The 18466-nt window shown below is 55.1% G+C and overlaps 1 long non-coding RNA gene across 1 annotated transcript in view; it reads left to right on the top strand.

The window, feature by feature from the left end:
- LOC142908124 (uncharacterized) overlaps nt 1-8920 on the top strand; it is a 14466-nt gene extending 5546 nt beyond the window's left edge. Inside the window, exons 3-4 of the long non-coding RNA XR_012931606.1 lie at nt 2235-2464; nt 8776-8920. This is a non-coding gene — a long non-coding RNA (uncharacterized LOC142908124). The remainder of the gene's footprint in view (nt 1-2234; nt 2465-8775) is intronic.
- The last annotated feature ends 9546 nt before the right edge of the window (nt 8921-18466 follow it).

The raw sequence follows: 18466 nt of genomic DNA, 5'->3' as shown, positions 1-18466 counted from the left end.
TGATGTTGTTGTTGATGTTGTTGATGTTGATGATGTTGTTGTTGATGTTGTTGTTGGTGTTGTTGATGTTGTTGATGTTGTTGATGTTGTTGATGTTGTTGTTGATGTTGTTGATGATGTTGTTGATGTTGTTGATGATGTTGTTGTTGATGTTGTTGTTGTTGATGTTGTTGTTGATGTTGTTGATGATGTTGTTGATGTTGTTGATGATGTTGTTGATGTTGTTGATGATGTTGTTGTTGATGTTGTTGTTGTTGATGTTGTTGTTGTTGATGTTGTTGATGTTGTTGATGATGTTGTTGTTGATGTTGATGTTGTTGATGTTGTTGATGTTGTTGTTGATGTTGTTGTTGATGTTGTTGATGTTGATGATGTTGTTGTTGATGTTGATGTTGTTGTTGGTGTTGTTGATGTTGTTGATGTTGTTGATGTTGTTGATGTTGATGTTGTTGTTGATGTTGTTGATGATGTTGTTGATGTTGTTGATGATGTTGTTGATGTTGTTGATGATGTTGTTGATGTTGTTGATGATGTTGTTGTTGATGTTGTTGTTGATGTTGATGTTGTTGTTGATGTTGTTGATGATGTTGTTGATGTTGTTGATGATGTTGTTGATGTTGTTGATGATGTTGTTGCTGCTGCTGCTGATGTTGTTGTTGATGTTGTTGTTGATGTTGCTGCTGATGATGTTGATGATGATGTTGATGATGTTGGTGATGTTGTTGATGTTGTTGTTGATGTTGTTGTTGATGTTGTTGATGATGTTGTTGATGTTGTTGATGTTGTTGATGTTGTTGTTGATGTTGTTGATGTTGTTGATGTTGATGATGTTGTTGTTGATGTTGTTGATGTTGTTGATGTTGTTGATGATGTTGTTGTTGATGTTGTTGTTGATGTTGTTGTTGATGTTGTTGTTGATGTTGTTGTTGATGATGTTGATGCTGTTGATGTTGTTGATGTTGATGTTGTTGATGTTGATGATGATGTTGTTGATGTTGTTGTTGATGTTGTTGATGTTGATGTTGTTGTTGATGTTGCTGTTGATGTTGATGTTGTTGTTGATGTTGATGATGTTGTTGATGTTGATGTTGTTGATGTTGTTGTTGATGTTGATGATTATGTTGTTGATGTTGTTGATGTTGTTGATGTTGTTGTTGATGATGTTGTTGATGATGTTGATGTTGTTGATGTTGTTGATGTTGTTGTTGATGTTGATGATGATGATGTTGTTGTTGATGATGATGTTGTTGATGTTGTTGATGATGTTGTTGTTGATGTTGATGTTGTTGATGATGTTGTTGATGTTGTTGATGATGTTGTTGTTGATGTTGTTGATGTTGTTGTTGATGTTGTTGATGTTGTTGTTGATGTTGTTGATGTTGTTGATGTTGATGATGTTGTTGTTGATGTTGTTGTTGATGTTGTTGTTGATGTTGTTGTTGATGTTGTTGTTGATGATGTTGTTGATGATGTTGATGCTGTTGATGTTGTTGATGTTGATGTTGTTGATGTTGATGATGATGTTGTTGATGTTGTTGTTGATGTTGTTGATGTTGATGTTGTTGTTGATGTTGCTGTTGATGTTGATGTTGTTGTTGATGTTGATGATGTTGTTGATGTTGATGTTGTTGATGTTGTTGTTGATGTTGATGATTATGTTGTTGATGTTGATGTTGTTGATGTTGTTGATGTTGTTGTTGATGATGTTGTTGATGATGTTGATGTTGTTGATGTTGTTGATGTTGTTGTTGATGATGATGTTGTTGATGTTGTTGATGATGTTGTTGTTGATGATGTTGTTGATGTTGTTGATGATGTTGTTGTTGATGTTGTTGTTGATGTTGTTGATGATGTTGTTGTTCATGTTGTTGATGTTGTTGATGATGTTGTTGTTGTTGATGTTGTTGTTGTTGATGTTGATGTTGTTGATGTTGTTGTTGATGTTGTTGATCTTGTTGTTGATGATGATGTTGATGTTGTTGTTGCTGTTGTTGATGATGTTGATGTTGTTGATGTTGTTGTTGATGTTGATGTTGTTGATGTTGTTGTTGTTGTTGATGTTGATGTTGATGATGTTGTTGATGTTGATGTTGTTGATGTTGATGTTGTTGTTGATGTTGATGATGATGTTGTTGATGTTGTTGATGTTGTTGTTGATGATGATGCTGATGATGTTGTTGATGTTGTTGATGATGTTGTTGTTGATGTTGTTGATGATGTTGTTGTTGTTTCAGATCATTCGAGGAGGCTCATAACCTTCCATGGCTTCCCATCAGTGGCTGCGTGACCTCCCATGACCCCGCCGTGACCTCCCGTGACCCCGCTGAGGTCATCACGCACTGTGACCTCTCCCGTGACCTCGCCGTGGGGAGCTGCTACTACTTCCGGGTCATGTCATGTGACCCCCGGCGCGGCTGCTCCGCCTGGGTCACCACGGCCCCGCCCTTCTGCCCACGTGACCACAGTGAGCCCTCATTAGCATAAACACGCCCCCCAACATTAGCAGAGACACGCCCCCCCCTATTCACTAGCATAGACACCCCCCTCATTAACATGATCACACAGACTAATTTGAATAGCCATGCCCGCTCATTTGCATAACCACGCCCACCTAGTAGAACAGCCACTCCTACTCATTAGCATAACCACGCACAGTTATTCAGCATAACCACGCCCACTGGATTAAACAGCCACTCCCACTCATTAGCATCACCACGCCCAGTCATTCATAATAACCACGCCCACTTGATAGAACAGCCACTCCCACTCAATAGCATAACCACGCCCACTCAGCATAACCATTCCCAGTCATTCAGCAGAGCCACTCCCGCTCATTAGCATAACCACGCCCACCCACTAGACCATCCCCTCCCACTCATTAGCATAACCATGCCAATCCACGAGAACAGCCACTCCCGCTCATTAGCATAACCACGCCCACTCACTAGACCATCCCCTCCCGTTCATTAGCATAACCACGCCCACCACACGAGACCATCCCCTCCCACTCATTAGCATAACCACACCCACCCCACGAGAACAGCCACTCCCACTCAGCATAACCACTCCTATTCATTTGAATCACTTCTCCTGCTCAATAGCATAGCCACGCCCACTCGTTAGCATAGCCAGGCACTGTCATCACCCCCACTGGGGGCACAGCACCCACCACCATTAACCACGCCCACTCAGAGCCACCCCCACCACTAACCACGCCCACTCAGAACCCCCCCCAACACCACTAACCACGCCCACTCAGAGCCACCCCCACCACTAACCACGCCCACTCAGCCACCCCACCACTAACCACGCCCACTCAGCACCACCCCACCACTAACCACGCCCACTCAGCACCACCACCACTAACCACGCCCACTCAGAGCCACCCCCCCCACCACCACTAACCACGCCCACTCAGCCACCCCCACCACTAACCACGCCCACTCAGCCACCCCACCACTAACCACGCCGACTCAGCACCACCCCCACCACTAACCACGCCCACTCAGCACCACCACCACTAACCACGCCCACTCAGAGCCACCCCACCACTAACCACGCCCACTCAGAGCCACCCCCCACCACCACGACTAACCACGCCCACTCAGCCACCCCCACCACTAACCACGCCCACTCAGCCACCCCCACCACTAACCACGCTCACTCAGAGCCACCCCCACCAACCACTAACCACGCCCACTCAGCCACCCTCACCACTAACCACGCCCACTCAGCACCACCCCCACTAACCACGCCCACTCAGCCACCACCACCACCACTAACCACGCCCACTCAGCCACCACCACTAACCACGCCCACTCAACACCACCACTAACCACGCCCACTCAGCCACCACCACTGACCACGCCCACTCAGCCACCACCACTACTAACCACGCCCACTCAACCACCACCCCCACTAACCACGCCCACTCAGCACCACCACCACTAACCACGCCCACTCAGCACCACCACCACCACTGACCACGCCCACTCAGCACCACCACTAACCACGCCCGCTCAGCCACAACCACCACCACTAACCACGCCCACTCAGCACGCCCACCACTAACCACGCCCACCACTAACCACGCCCACCACTAACCACGCCCACTCAGCCACCACCACTGACCACACCCACTCAGCCACCACCACTAACCACGCCCACTCAGCCACCACCACCACTAACCACGCCCACTCAGCCACCACCACCACTAACCACGCCCACTCAGCCACCACCACTAACCACGCCCACTCAACCACCACCACTAACCACGCCCACTCAGCACCACCACTAACCACGCCCACTCAGCCACCACCACTAACCACGCCCACTCAGCCACCACCACCACTAACCACGCCCACTCAGCCACCACCACCACTAATCACGCCCACTCAGCCACCACCACTAACCACGCCCACTCAGCCACCACCACCACTAACCACAACAACAACAACAACAACCGCCATTCACCACTAAGTGGCGGTGACGTCACCACGACGCTTGTGCCAGGCTATGTGCACCCTGAGGCCACGTGAAGTGTCGAACGCCCGCTGGCAGGAGGTCACGGGGCAGACCCAGGTGCCACGGGTCGACTGACTGAGATGAATGGCTGGTGCACCACCTGTGCCCCCTACTGTGCCAACCTGCTGTGCTTTAGCCACCCGGCGCTCAGCTTGTTGTTGTGAGCATCGCTCCTCTGCCCTCCGTTGTTGTTGGAGGGCGACTGCCTCCAACTGCCCAGTAGCATCCTTCACGAGCCTCCTCCACAGAGGCCGATATTGACACCGCTGGTACCAGTCATCGGCAAGTCCACTCAGCTCCACGTCCTCCCGTACCACATCACTCCATCTCTTCTCTAGCCCGTGCCGCGCCCGCTTAGCCCCCTCAATCCGGCCAAACAAAAGCTGTTTCGGCATGCGGTGGCTGGGCATGCGGGCTACATGACCCAGCCATCGCAGCCTTGCCTGCCGGAGGAGCTCACCGATGGGACCCTGCCCAGATCTTTCAAGGATTTGTGAGCTCCTCACACAATCCAGTCTGGTTAAACCCAGGATGGATCGTAGGCAGGCCAGCCTAAATGTTTCTAACCGGCGAAGATGTTCCATTAGGGGGGTCCACGTTTCACAAGCGTAGAGAAGGGAGGGAATGACCGTGGCCGAGAAGACCTGAAGCTTAGTGCGGAGCGACAGACCAGGTAGCTTCCACACAGCGTTACGCAACCGATGAAAAGATATTGCCGCTCGACTGATTCGGAGTGAGACCTCTGCTGTTAAACTGGAGCCAGTCATAAGCACACTGCCCAGGTATGGGAAACTCTCCACTCTCTCCACAACTGCCCCATCACCGATTGGGAGTTGTGGGGGTGGAGTGTCCGATGGTACAAAATACCCAGGCAGGTGCTTAGTTTTGGTGGGGCTAATGGTAAGGCCCCACCTCTTAGTGGCACGCTCCAGTCTCAGCAGCAGCGTCTCCAACTCCTCCTCTGACTGAGCAGCTATTACCAAATCATCAGCATACATAACGTGGTTGAGCAATAGGGAGCCATCCCTTGACCGCACCCGGGCATCAATTAGCCTCCCATTATATCTGTACCATATGGAGATTCCGCCGGTACAGCTATTGAAGGCTTCACGAACTACGTGGTCAAAATAGATCTTAAATAATGTGGGAGCCAGAGGACATCCCTGTCGCACCCCAAGGTGTACAGGGAATGGCTCTGACTCCCGGCCACGTAGTTTTACCCGGGCCCGTTCACCATCATGAAGGTCCTTAATGATCGTGAGCAGAGGGTCAGGTACTCCAAAAGCACGAAGAACGACCCAGAGCCCAGGCCTACTGATGGTATCATAGGCCTTGACCAGGTCAATAAAGCAGAGATGTAGGTCTTGTTGGAATTCCCTACACCTCTGCTGTAGCAGACGGACAGAAAATATGGCATCTGTGCAGGACCGCCCTTTCCTGAAACCGTATTGGGGCTCCGCAAGCCTCTCCTCAGCGTGCCTGGCAAGGCGATGCTGAATAATCCTTGCCAGGACCTTTCCCGGCACACTGAGGAGTGAGATGCCCCTGTAGTTGTTACAGTCTGTGTGGTCCCCCTTCTTAAAAAGGGGGACCACCAAGGCATCCTTCCAATCCTGCGGAACCCGTCCAGTGGTCCAGACTGTTGTTATGATGTCATATAGGGCAGTCTGTGCACAAACGCCACCCTCCCTCAGCATTTCGCTTGGGAGATCATCTCTGCCCGCTGCCTTTCCTGGTCTCAGACTCCGGATCGCCTTCAGTACTTCCTCAGCAGATGGCACCTCAGCCAGCCACTCACAGGGGGTGACTTCTTCCAATATTTGAGGCACCGCAGCCTCAGCAGGGTCATCCTCACTTTGTGCCACGATGTTTTCCTGGCTGAGGGATTTTCCCTCCCCTAGGACCTCACAGAAATGCTCAGCAAATCTGCGAACCTGTTCCTGGGGGTCGGAGATTGGATCACCGTTTTTTCCCCTAATGATGGTAATTGGTGTGGCGCTGCAGGTTACTTTTTTGATGGAGTTAAATAGAGATTTGTGATCACGGGCCACTGAGGCAGACTCCATCTCCTCAGCAACCCGCGACCACCACCCATCCTTGCAGCGCCTCATGGCTCTCCGAACCTCCGAGCGAAGGCTGCGGTAAGCCTCCTCATTCTCTGACGTGGGATTCTGTAGCCGAAGACAGTGGGCCTGTCGCTTTTTCTCAACCATCCTGAACACCTCCTCTGTCAGCGAGGGTCTCTGGGGAGGTCTGGACCGCGTACCCAAAGCAGCCATTGCAGCTGCATGAGTCACAGTCCTAAACCTCGCCCATTTACCCTCGACATCCGGAGGAGTCGCGGACGATGCCAATCCCAGCCGCAAGCGATGATGAAATTCTCGCTTGCAACTTTCATCAGATAACTGAGACCAGGCCACTTTATGTTGTAATGGGGTCCTGGGTGTACACCCACCACCGGAGTGGAAGAATGGCAGGCGCATCTTACAGATGACTAGTCGATGGTCAGAGGGCAGATCAGCTCCACGGTAGGTCCTGGTGTCAAGGACATGGGCTCGCATTCGCTGGTCCGTCACTATGTAGTCCAGCAGATGTTCTTGCTTGGACCCGGCATGCATCCATGATGTTGTGTGGATGCGCCGATGCTGGAACAGCGTGTTGGTAATTACAAGCCCATGGGCTGCACAAAAATCTAGCAGCCTCCTACCGTTGTTATTGAGCTGATCTGGCCCATGCCCTGCAATCACTCCAGACCAGGTGCCAGCATCATGACCAACTCGGGCATTGAAGTCACCCAACATGATGACTCTATCCCGAGGGGCCACTTTAGCCAGCACCTGTGACAGGAGGTCATAGAAGGCATCTGACTCATCGGCTTTGCCTGCATCCCTCCACGGATGTTCATCTTCGGTGGGGGCATAAGTAACCACGACCACCATTCCTCGCCTCCGGTTGATGGGAAGGCGAGCCCAAAGTAGCCTGGGGCTTACAGCTTCCCACACCTCACCGCCACGCTCCCACGCCCCCTTCATTATTTTGTTCAAAAGAAGAGCCACACCCTGTTGTTTGGCAGTCTGCTGCCCCGAGTAGAGGACCGTCCACCCCTCATGGTGGCAGGAGCCAGAGCCGGTCCACCGGACCTCCTGAATGCCGCATAGATCCAGGCGGTACCGGTCCAGCTCCCGACAGAGGAGTGGCAGCCTCTCCTCTGCAGTGAGCGTTCGAACATTCCACGTGGCCACACGAAGTGGCTTTTCGTTGTTTCTGGAGTAGCCCCGAGGGTAGGTATTCAATCTCCTGGCTCCGCCAATTGGGGTTTGGCCAGGAGACGTCATAGACGCCTGGCCCCCCGGTTTAACTCGTGGTTTCGTGGTAATTAATTGAAGGTGGAGGGGTTACCAGCCCCTCGCACCCGTCCAGAGCCCCCGTTTAGCCCCTGTGGTGGACACATATGCCATGAGGGGAGGAGCCAATCAAAATTGGATCTCCCCCCACAGCACTGTCCACGACAGAGTTGCCCGTCCGGCACCGCGAGGAGGTAGGGGGTTGTTTTGCCCACTCAGCCACCACCACCACCACTAACCACGCCCACTCAGCCACCACCACTAACCACGCCCACTCAGCCACCACCACCACTAACCACGCCCACTCAGCCACCACCACTAACCACGCCCACTCAGCCACCAGCACCACCACCACTAACCACGCCCACTCAGCCACCACCACCACTAACCACGCCCACTCAGCCACCACCACCACCAACCACGTCCACTCAGCCACCACCACCACTAACCACACCCACTCAGCCACCATCACTAACCACGCCCACTCAGCCACCACCACCACCACTAACCACGCCCACTCAGCCACCACCACCACTAACCACGCCCACTCAGCCACCACCACTAACCACGCCCACTCCCCCACCAGCACCACCACTAACCACGCCCACTCAGCCACCACCACTGACCACGCCCACTCAGCCACCACCACTAACCACGCCCACTCAGCACCACCACTAACCACGCCCACTCAGCCACCAGCACCACCACCACTAACCACGCCCACTCAGCCACCACCACTAACCACGCCCACTCAGCCACCACCACTAACCACGCCCACTCAGCCACCACCACTAACCACGCCCACTCAACCACCCTCTCCTCATTAAGCCTCTCCCCCCCCACCTCCCCCCCACCTACCCCCCACCTCCCCCCCACCTCCCCCCCACCTCCCCCCCCCCACCTCCAGCTCGCCTGACGCCCCCGCATCTGCAACTTGCCCTGATCCCTGAGTGGGCAGGGGGTGGTGGTGGTGGTGATGGTGGTGGTGGTGTTGGTGGTGTTGTTGTTGGTGGTGGTGGTGTTGGTGGTGGTGGTGTTGTTGTTGGTGTTGTTGGTGGTGGTGGTGTTGGTGGTGGTGTTGGTGGTGGTGTTGGTGGTGGTGGTGATGGTGGTGGTGTTGTTAGTGGTGGTCGTGATGGTGGTGGTGTTGGTGGTGGTGGTGTTGTTGGTGGTGTTGTTGTTGGTGGTGTTGGTGGTGTTGGTGGTGGTGTTGGTGGTGGTGTTGGTGGTGGTGTTGGTGGTGGTGTTGGTGGTGTTGGTGGTGGTGGTGTTGGTGGTGGTGGTGATGGTGGTGTTGGTGGTGGTGTTGGTGGTGATGGTGGTGATGGTGATGGTGGTGTTGGTGGTGGTGTTGGTGGTGATGGTGGTGATGGTGATGGTGGTGTTGGTGGTGGTGTTGGTGGTGGTATTGTTGGTGGTGTTGGTGGTGTTGTTGGTGATGGTGGTGATGGTGGTGGTGTTGGTGGTGTTAGTGTTGGTGGTGTTGTTGGTGGTGGTGGTATTGTTGTTGGTGGTGTTGGTGGTGGTGTTGGTGGTATTGTTGGTGTTGTTGGTGGTGGTGGTGGTGTTGTTGGTGGTGTTGGTGGTGGTGGTGTTGGTGTTGTTAGTGGTGGTGGTGTTGGTGGTATTGTTGGTGTTGTTGGTGGTGGTGTTGTTGGTGGTGTTAGTGGTGGTGTTGGTGTTGGTGGTGTTGGTGGTGGTGTTGGTGGTGTTGGTGGTGTTGTTGGTGGTGGTGGTGTTGGTGGTGTTGGTGGTGGTGTTGGTGGTGTTGGTGGTGTTGTTGGTGGTGGTGGTGTTGGTGGTGTTGGTGGAATTGTTGTTGGTGTTGGCCCCGTGCTGGAGGTGAGGCTGGGCGGGCCTCAAGGCCCCTGGGGCCGCGTGCTCGCCGATTCCCCGTGGGAGCTGCCGTACCGACTCCGCGTGTGTGTCAGGTGGGTGGGCAGCAGCCAATGGGACGCCTCCTCAGGTCACTCAGACCAGAGACACGCCCCCTCCTAGACCCCGCCCCTCCTAGACCCCGCCCCTCCTAGACCCCGCCCCTCCTAGATCCCGCCCCTCCCAGACCCCGGCCCCCTAGATCCCGCCCCCCCAGACTCTGCCCCGCTAGACCCCGCCCCCTAGACCCCGCCCCCTAGACCCCGCCCCCTAGACCCCGACCCCCTAGACCCCGCCCCCCTAGACCCCGCCCCCGCTAAACCCCGCCCCCCTAGACCCCGCCCCGCTAGACACCGCCCTCACTAGACCCCGCCCCCTAGACCCCGCCCCCCTAGACCCCGCTCCGCTAGACCCCGCCCCCCTAGATCCCGCCCCTCCTAGACCCTGCAGCCTAGACCCCGCCCCCCCAGACCCCGCCCCCCTAGACCCCGCCCCGCTAGACCCCGCCCCCCTCGACCCCGCCCCCCTCGACCCCGCCCCCCTAGACCCCGCCCCCCTAGATCCCGCCCCCCTAGACTCTGCCCCGCTAGACCCCGCCCCCCTAGACCCCGCCCCCCTAGACCCTGCCCCGATAGACCCCGCCCCCTAGACCCCGCCCCTCTAGACCCCGCCCCCTAGACCCCGCCCCCCTAGATCCCGCCCCCCTAGACTCTGCCCCGCTAGACCCCGCCCCCTAGACCCCGCCCCCGCTAGACCCCGCCCCTCCTAGACACCGCCCCTCCTAGACCCCGCCCCCTAGACCCCGCCCCCCTAGACTCCCCGCCCCCCTAGACCCCGCCCCACTAGACCCCGCCCCCCTAGACTCCCCGCCCCCCTAGACTCCCCGCCCCCCTAGACTCCCCGCCCCTAGCCCCGCTTCCTCGTCCCGCCTCCTAGCCCCGCCTCCGAGCCCCGCCTCCAAGCCCCGCCTTCTAACCCCGCCCCCTTGCCCCGCTTCCTAGTCCCGCCCCCAGCCCACTTCCTCAAGCCCCACCTCTTTCCCCCGCCTCGTAGCCCCGCCCTGGCCCCTCCCCCTAGTCCCGCCCCTTCCCCTACCCCCCCCCCCGGCCCCTCCTTCCACTAGCCCCTCCCACTCTCCATAGCCCCGCCTCCTTTCACGAACCCCTCCACCTTTCAGCCCCTCCTCCCCTCGATCTAGGCCCTCCCCCTTAGTCTAGCTCCTCCCCGAAACCCCTCCCCCACGCGTCCTAACCCCCCTCCCCCCGATCTCTAACCCCCCCCACCCCACCCTTGCCCTCCCCCAGCCCCTCCTCTAGCCCCTCCCCCTCCTCTAGCCCCTCCTCCTCCCTTCCCGGCAGGAGCCACGCCCCCCGCTGCCTCGTGGTCACGTGGCGCCGGCAGCAGCTGTGGCTGCCCCTGGGGGGAGGGGCGGGCGGTGGGGGAGGGGCGGGGAGTCACGTGTGCGTCAGCGCGTGGGTGGCGAGGAGGAAGGGGCTGGGGGAGGGGCTGGGGGAGGGGCTGGGTGAGGGGTGGGGGGAGGAGGAGGAGGGGGATGACCACGTGACGCGGGACGACGGCAGCGTCGCGAGCGTCCGGAAGTGCGTCACCGTGCCACGTGGTGAGACCACTCAGACACCACACTGAGCACGTGGCCCCTCTAAACCCACCCCCCCAGGTCACGTGTCCCCTATAGACCCCCCCCCCAGGTCACGTGTCCCCTCTAAACCCCCCCCCAGGTCACGTGTCTCCCTCTCTATAACCCCCTCCCAGGTCACGTGTCTCTCTCTATAACCCCCCAGGTCACGTGTCTCTCTCTATAACCCCCCCAGGTCACGTGTCTCTCTCTATAACCCCCCCAGGTCACGTGTCTCTCTCTATAACCCCTCCAGGTCACGTGTCTCTCTCTATAACCCCCCCAGGTCACGTGTCTCTCTCTATAACCCCCCAGGTCACGTGTCTCTCTCTATAACCCCCCCCAGGTCACGTGTCTCTCTCTATAACCCCTCCCCCCCAGGTCACGTGTCTCTCTCTATAACCCCCCCCCAGGTCACGTGTCTCTCTCTATAACCCCGCCCCCAGGTCACGTGTCTCTCTCTATAACCCCCCCCCCCCCAGGTCACGTGTCTCTCTCTATAACCCCCCCAGGTCACGTGTCTCTCTCTATAACCCCCCAGGTCACGTGTCTCTCTCTATAACCCCCCCCCCCCCAGGTCACGTGTCTCTCTTTATAACCCCCCCAGGTCACGTGTCTCTCTCTATAACCCCCCCCAGGTCACGTGTCTCTCTCTATAACCCCCCAGGTCACGTGTCTCTCTCTATAACCCCCCCCAGGTCACGTGTCTCTCTCTATAACCCCCCCCCCCCCAGGTCACGTGTCTCTCTCTATAACCCCCCCCAGGTCACGTGTCTCTCTCTATAACCCCCCCCCCCCCAGGTCACGTGTCTCTCTCTATAACCCCCCAGGTCACGTGTCTCTCTCTATAACCCCCCCAGGTCACGTGTCCCCTCTAGACCCCCCCAGGTCACGTGTCTCTCTCTATAACCCCCCCAGGTCACGTGTCTCTCTCTATAACCCCCCCAGGTCACGTGTCTCTCTCTATAACCCCCCCCAGGTCACGTGTCTCTCTCTATAACCCCCCCAGGTCACGTGTCTCTCTCTATAACCCCCCAGGTCACGTGTCTCCCTCTATAACCCCCCCAGGTCACGTGTCTCACTCTATAACCCCCCCAGGTCACGTGTCTCTCTCTATAACCCCCCCCAGGTCACGTGTCTCTCTCTATAACCCCCCCCAGGTCACGTGTCTCACTCTATAACCCCCCCCAGGTCACGTGTCTCTCTCTATAACCCCCCCAGGTCACGTGTCTCTCTCTATAACCCCCCCAGGTCACGTGTCTCTCTCTATAACCCCCCCAGGTCACGTGTCTCTCTCTATAACCCCCCCCAGGTCACGTGTCTCTCTCTATAACCCCCCCAGGTCACGTGTCTCTCTCTATAACCCCTCCCCCCCCAGGTCACGTGTCTCCCTCTATAACCCCTCCCCCCCCAGGTCACGTGTCTCTCTCTATAACCCCTCCCCCCCAGGTCACGTGTCTCCCTCTATAACCCCTCCCCCCCAGGTCACGTGTCTCTCTCTATAACCCCTCCCCCCCAGGTCACGTGTCTCTCTCTATAACCCCCCCAGGTCACGTGTCTCTCTCTATAACCCCCCCCAGGTCACGTGTCTCTCTCTATAACCCCTCCCCCCCAGGTCACGTGTCTCTCTTTATAACCCCCCCAGGTCACGTGTCTCTCTCTATAACCCCCCCCCCCCCAGGTCACGTGTCTCTCTCTATAACCCCCCCCCCCCAGGTCACGTGTCTCTCTCTATAACCCCCCCAGGTCACGTGTCCCTCTCTATAACCCGTCCCCCCCAGGTCACGTGTCTCTCTCTATAACCCCTCCCCCCCCAGGTCACGTGTCTCTCTTTATAACCCCCCCAGGTCACGTGTCTCTCTCTATAACCCCCCCCCCCCAGGTCACGTGTCTCTCTCTATAACCCGTCCCCCCCAGGTCACGTGTCTCTCTCTATAACCCCCCCCCCCCCAGGTCACGTGTCTCTCTCTATAACCCCCCCAGGTCACGTGTCCCTCTCTATAACCCGTCCCCCCCAGGTCACGTGTCTCTCTCTATAACCCCTCCCCCCCCAGGTCACGTGTCTCTCTCTATAACCCCCCCAGGTCACGTGTCTCTCTCTATAACCCCTCCCCCCCCAGGTCACGTGTCTCTCTCTATAACCCCCCCAGGTCACGTGTCTCTCTCTATAACCCCCCCCCAGGTCACGTGTCTCTCTCTATAACCCCCCAGGTCACGTGTCTCTCTCTATAACCCCCCCAGGTCACGTGTCTCTCTCTATAACCCCCCAGGTCACGTGTCTCTCTCTATAACCCCCCCCCCCCAGGTCACGTGTCTCTCTCTATAACCCCCCCAGGTCACGTGTCTCTCTCTATAACCCCCCCAGGTCACGTGTCTCTCTCTATAACCCCCCAGGTCACGTGTCTCCCTCTATAACCCCCCCCCCCCAGGTCACGTGTCTCTCTCTATAACCCCCCCAGGTCACGTGTCTCTCTCTATAACCCCCCCCAGGTCACGTGTCTCTCTCTATAACCCCCCCAGGTCACGTGTCTCTCTCTATAACCCCCCAGGTCACGTGTCTCCCTCTATAACCCCCCCCAGGTCACGTGTCTCTCTCTATAACCCCCCCAGGTCACGTGTCTCTCTCTATAACCCCCCCAGGTCACGTGTCTCTCTCTATAACCCCCCCAGGTCACGTGTCTCTCTCTATAACCCCCCCAGGTCACGTGTCTCTCTCTATAACCCCCCCAGGTCACGTGTCTCTCTCTATAACCCCCCCCAGGTCACGTGTCTCTCTCTATAACCCCCCAGGTCACGTGTCTCTCTCTATAACCCCTCCCCCCCAGGTCACGTGTCTCTCTCTATAACCCCCCCAGGTCACGTGTCTCTCTCTATAACCTCCCCCAGGTCACGTGTCTCTCTCTATAACCCCCCAGGTCACGTGTCTCTCTCTATAACCCCCCCCCAGGTCACGTGTCTCTCTCTATAACCCCCCCAGGTCACGTGTCTCTCTCTATAACCCCCCCCCCAGGTCACGTGTCTCTCTCTATAACCCCCCCCCAGGTCACGTGTCTCTCTCTATAACCCCCCAGGTCACGTGTCTCTCTCTATAACCCCTCCCCCCCCAGGTCACGTGTCTCCCTCTATAACCCCTCCCCCCCAGGTCACGTGTCTCCCTCTATAACCCCTCCCCCCCCAGGTCACGTGTCTCTCTCTATAACCCCGCCCCCCAGGTCACGTGTCTCTCTCTATAACCCCCCCAGGTCACGTGTCTCTCTCTATAACCCCCCCCAGGTCACGTGTCTCTCTCTATAACCCCCCCAGGTCACGTGTCTCCCTCTATAACCCCCCCCCAGGTCACGTGTCTCTCTCTATAACCCCCCCAGGTCACGTGTCTCTCTCTATAACCCCTCCCCCAGGTCACGTGTCTCTCTCTATAACCCCCCAGGTCACGTGTCTCTCTCTATAACCCCCCCAGGTCACGTGTCTCTCTCTATAACCCCCCCAGGTCACGTGTCTCTCTCTATAACCCCCCCCCAGGTCACGTGTCTCTCTCTATAACCCCCCCCCAGGTCACGTGTCTCTCTCTATAACCCCCCAGGTCACGTGTCTCTCTCTATAACCCCTCCAGGTCACGTGTCTCTCTCTATAACCCCCCAGGTCACGTGTCTCTCTCTATAACCACCCAGGTCACGTGTCTCTCTCTATAACCCCCCCCAGGTCACGTGTCTCTCTCTATAACCCCCCCCCCAGGTCACGTGTCTCTCTCTATAACCACCCAGGTCACGTGTCTCTCTCTATAACCCCCCCAGGTCACGTGTCTCTCTCTATAACCCCCCCCCCAGGTCACGTGTCTCTCTCTATAACCCCCCCAGGTCACGTGTCTCTCTCTATAACCCCCCAGGTCACGTGTCTCTCTCTATAACCCCCCCCCCCAGGTCACGTGTCTCTCTCTATAACCCCCCCAGGTCACGTGTCTCTCTCTATAACCCCCCCAGGTCACGTGTCTCTCTCTATAACCCCCCCCCCCAGGTCACGTGTCTCTCTCTATAACCCCCCAGGTCACGTGTCTCTCTCTATAACCCCCCCCAGGTCACGTGTCTCTCTCTATAACCCCCCCCCCCAGGTCACGTGTCTCTCTCTATAACCCCCCCAGGTCACGTGTCTCTCTCTATAACCCCGCCCCCCAGGTCACGTGTCTCTCTCTATAACCCCCCCAGGTCACGTGTCTCTCTCTATAACCCCCCAGGTCACGTGTCTCTCTCTATAACCCCCCCCCCCAGGTCACGTGTCTCTATAACCCCCCCCAGGTCACGTGTCTCTCTCTATAACCCCCCCCCCCCAGGTCACGTGTCTCTATAACCCCCCCCAGGTCACGTGTCTCTCTCTATAACCCCCCCAGGTCACGTGTCTCTCTCTATAACCCCCCCCCCAGGTCACGTGTCTCTCTCTATAACCCCCCCCAGGTCACGTGTCTCTCTCTATAACCCCTCCCAGGTCACGTGTCTCTCTCTATAACCCCCCCCAGGTCACGTGTCTCTCTCTATAACCCCCCCAGGTCACGTGTCTCTCTCTATAACCCCCCCAGGTCACGTGTCTCTCTCTATAACCCCGCCCCCCAGGTCACGTGTCTCCCTCTATAACCCCCCAGGTCACGTGTCTCTCTCTATAACCCCCCCAGGTCACGTGTCTCTCTCTATAACCCCCCCAGGTCACGTGTCTCTCTCTATAACCCCCCCAGGTCACGTGTCTCTCTCTATAACCCCCCCCCAGGTCACGTGTCTCTCTCTATAACCCCCCCAGGTCACGTGTCTCTCTCTATAACCCCCCCAGGTCACGTGTCTCTCTCTATAACCCCGCCCCCCAGGTCACGTGTCTCCCTCTATAACCCCCCAGGTCACGTGTCTCTCTCTATAACCCCGCCCCCCAGGTCACGTGTATCTCTCTATAACCCCCCCAGGTCACGTGTCTCTCTCTATAACCCCCCCAGGTCACGTGTCTCTCTCTATAACCCCCCCCCAGGTCACGTGTCTCTCTCTATAACCCCCCAGGTCACGTGTCTCTCTCTATAACCCCCCCCCAGGTCACGTGTCTCTCTCTATAACCCCCCAGGTCACGTGTCTCTCTCTATAACCCCCCCAGGTCACGTGTCTCCCTCTATAACCCCTCCCCCCCCAGGTCACGTGTCTCCCTCTATAACCCCTCCCCCCCAGGTCACGTGTCTCTCTCTATAACCCCTCCCCCCCCCAGGTCACGTGTCTCCCTCTATAACCCCTCCCCCCCCAGGTCACGTGTCTCTCTCTATAACCCCTCCCCCCCCAGGTCACGTGTCTCTCTCTATAACCCCTCCCCCCCAGGTCACGTGTGTCTCTCTTTAACCCCTCCCCCCCCAGGTCACGTGTCTCCCTCTATAACCCCTCCCCCCCCAGGTCACGTGTCTCTCTCTATAACCCCCTCAGGTCACGTGTCCCTCTCTATAACCCCCCCAGGTCACGTGTCTCTCTCTATAACCCCTCCCCCCCCAGGTCACGTGTCTCCCTCTATAACGCCCCCACCGCCGCTGCCCCGCCCCCTGCTGCTGCTCCTCGTCTCCCTCGCCTCGTGGTTGGTCGTCCTGGTCACGTGCCTCGCGCTCTGGGGGGCGGGGCGGGTCACGTGGTGGGCTCTGGGCCTGGGTCCCCAGCCCCTCCCCCGCACGCTCTCAGACCTCCAGCAGGTAACGCATGTTGTATGTTGTACGTATGTTACATGTTGTGTGTATGTTGTATGTTGTGTGTATGTTGTATGTTGTACGTATGTTACATGTTGTGTGTATGTTGTGTGTATGTTACATGTTGTGTGTATGTTGTGTGTTGTGTATGTTGTATGTATGTTGTGTGTATGTTGTATGTTGTGTGTATGTTACATGTTGTGTGTATGTTGTATGTTGTACGTATGTTACATGTTGTGTGCATGTTACATGTTGTACGTATGTTACATGTTGTGTGCATGTTGTGTGTATGTTACATGTTGTGTGTTGTGTGTATGTTGTGTGTATGTTACATGTTGTATGTTGTATGTTGTACGTATGTTACATGTTGTGTGTATGTTGTGTGTATGTTGTGTGTTGTGTGTATGTTACATGTTGTTTGTATGTTGTGTGTTGTGTGTATGTTGTGTATGTTGTGTGTTGTGTGTATGTTGTATGTTGTGTGTATGTTGCATGTTGTTTGTATGTTGTGTGTATGTTGTTTGTATGTTGTGTATGTTGTGTGTATGTTATATGTATGTTGTATGTATGTTACATGTTGTGTGTATGTTACATGTTGTGTGTTGTGTGTATGTTGTGTGTATGTTACATGTTGTACGTATGTTACATGTTGTGTGTATGTTGTGTGTATGTTACATGTTGTGTGTATGTTGTGTGTTGTGTATGTTGTATGTATGTTGTGTGTATGTTGTATGTTGTGTGTATGTTACATGTTGTGTGTATGTTGTGTGTATGTTGTATGTTGTACGTATGTTACATGTTGTGTGTATGTTGTATGTTGTGTGTATGTTGTATGTTGTACGTATGTTACATGTTGTGTGTATGTTGTGTGTATGTTACATGTTGTGTGTATGTTGTGTGTTGTGTATGTTGTGTGTATGTTGTGTGTATGTTGTATGTTGTGTGTATGTTACATGTTGTGTGTATGTTGTGTGTATGTTGTATGTTGTACGTATGTTACATGTTGTGTGCATGTTACATGTTGTACGTATGTTACATGTTGTGTGTATGTTGTGTGTATGTTACATGTTGTGTGTTGTGTGTATGTTACATGTTGTATGTTGTATGTTGTACGTATGTTACATGTTGTGTGTATGTTGTGTGTATGTTGTGTGTATGTTACATGTTGTTTGTATGTTGTGTGTTGTGTGTATGTTGTGTGTTGTGTGTATGTTGTATGTTGTGTGTATGTTGCATGTTGTTTGTATGTTGTGTGTATGTTGTATGTTGTTTGTATGTTGTGTATGTTGTGTGTATGTTATATGTATGTTGTATGTATGTTACATGTTGTGTGTATGTTACATGTTGTGTGTTGTGTGTATGTTGTGTGTATGTTACATGTTGTACGTATGTTACATGTTG

Source organism: Petromyzon marinus (assembly GCF_048934315.1).
Source record: "Petromyzon marinus isolate PM22_M1 ecotype Great Lakes invasive population chromosome 73 unlocalized genomic scaffold, UKy_Petmar_22M1.pri1.0 chr73_unloc.1, whole genome shotgun sequence".
In the NCBI taxonomy this organism is placed as follows: domain Eukaryota; kingdom Metazoa; phylum Chordata; class Hyperoartia; order Petromyzontiformes; family Petromyzontidae; genus Petromyzon; species Petromyzon marinus.
This window is presented reverse-complemented; position numbering and strand designations above follow the sequence as displayed.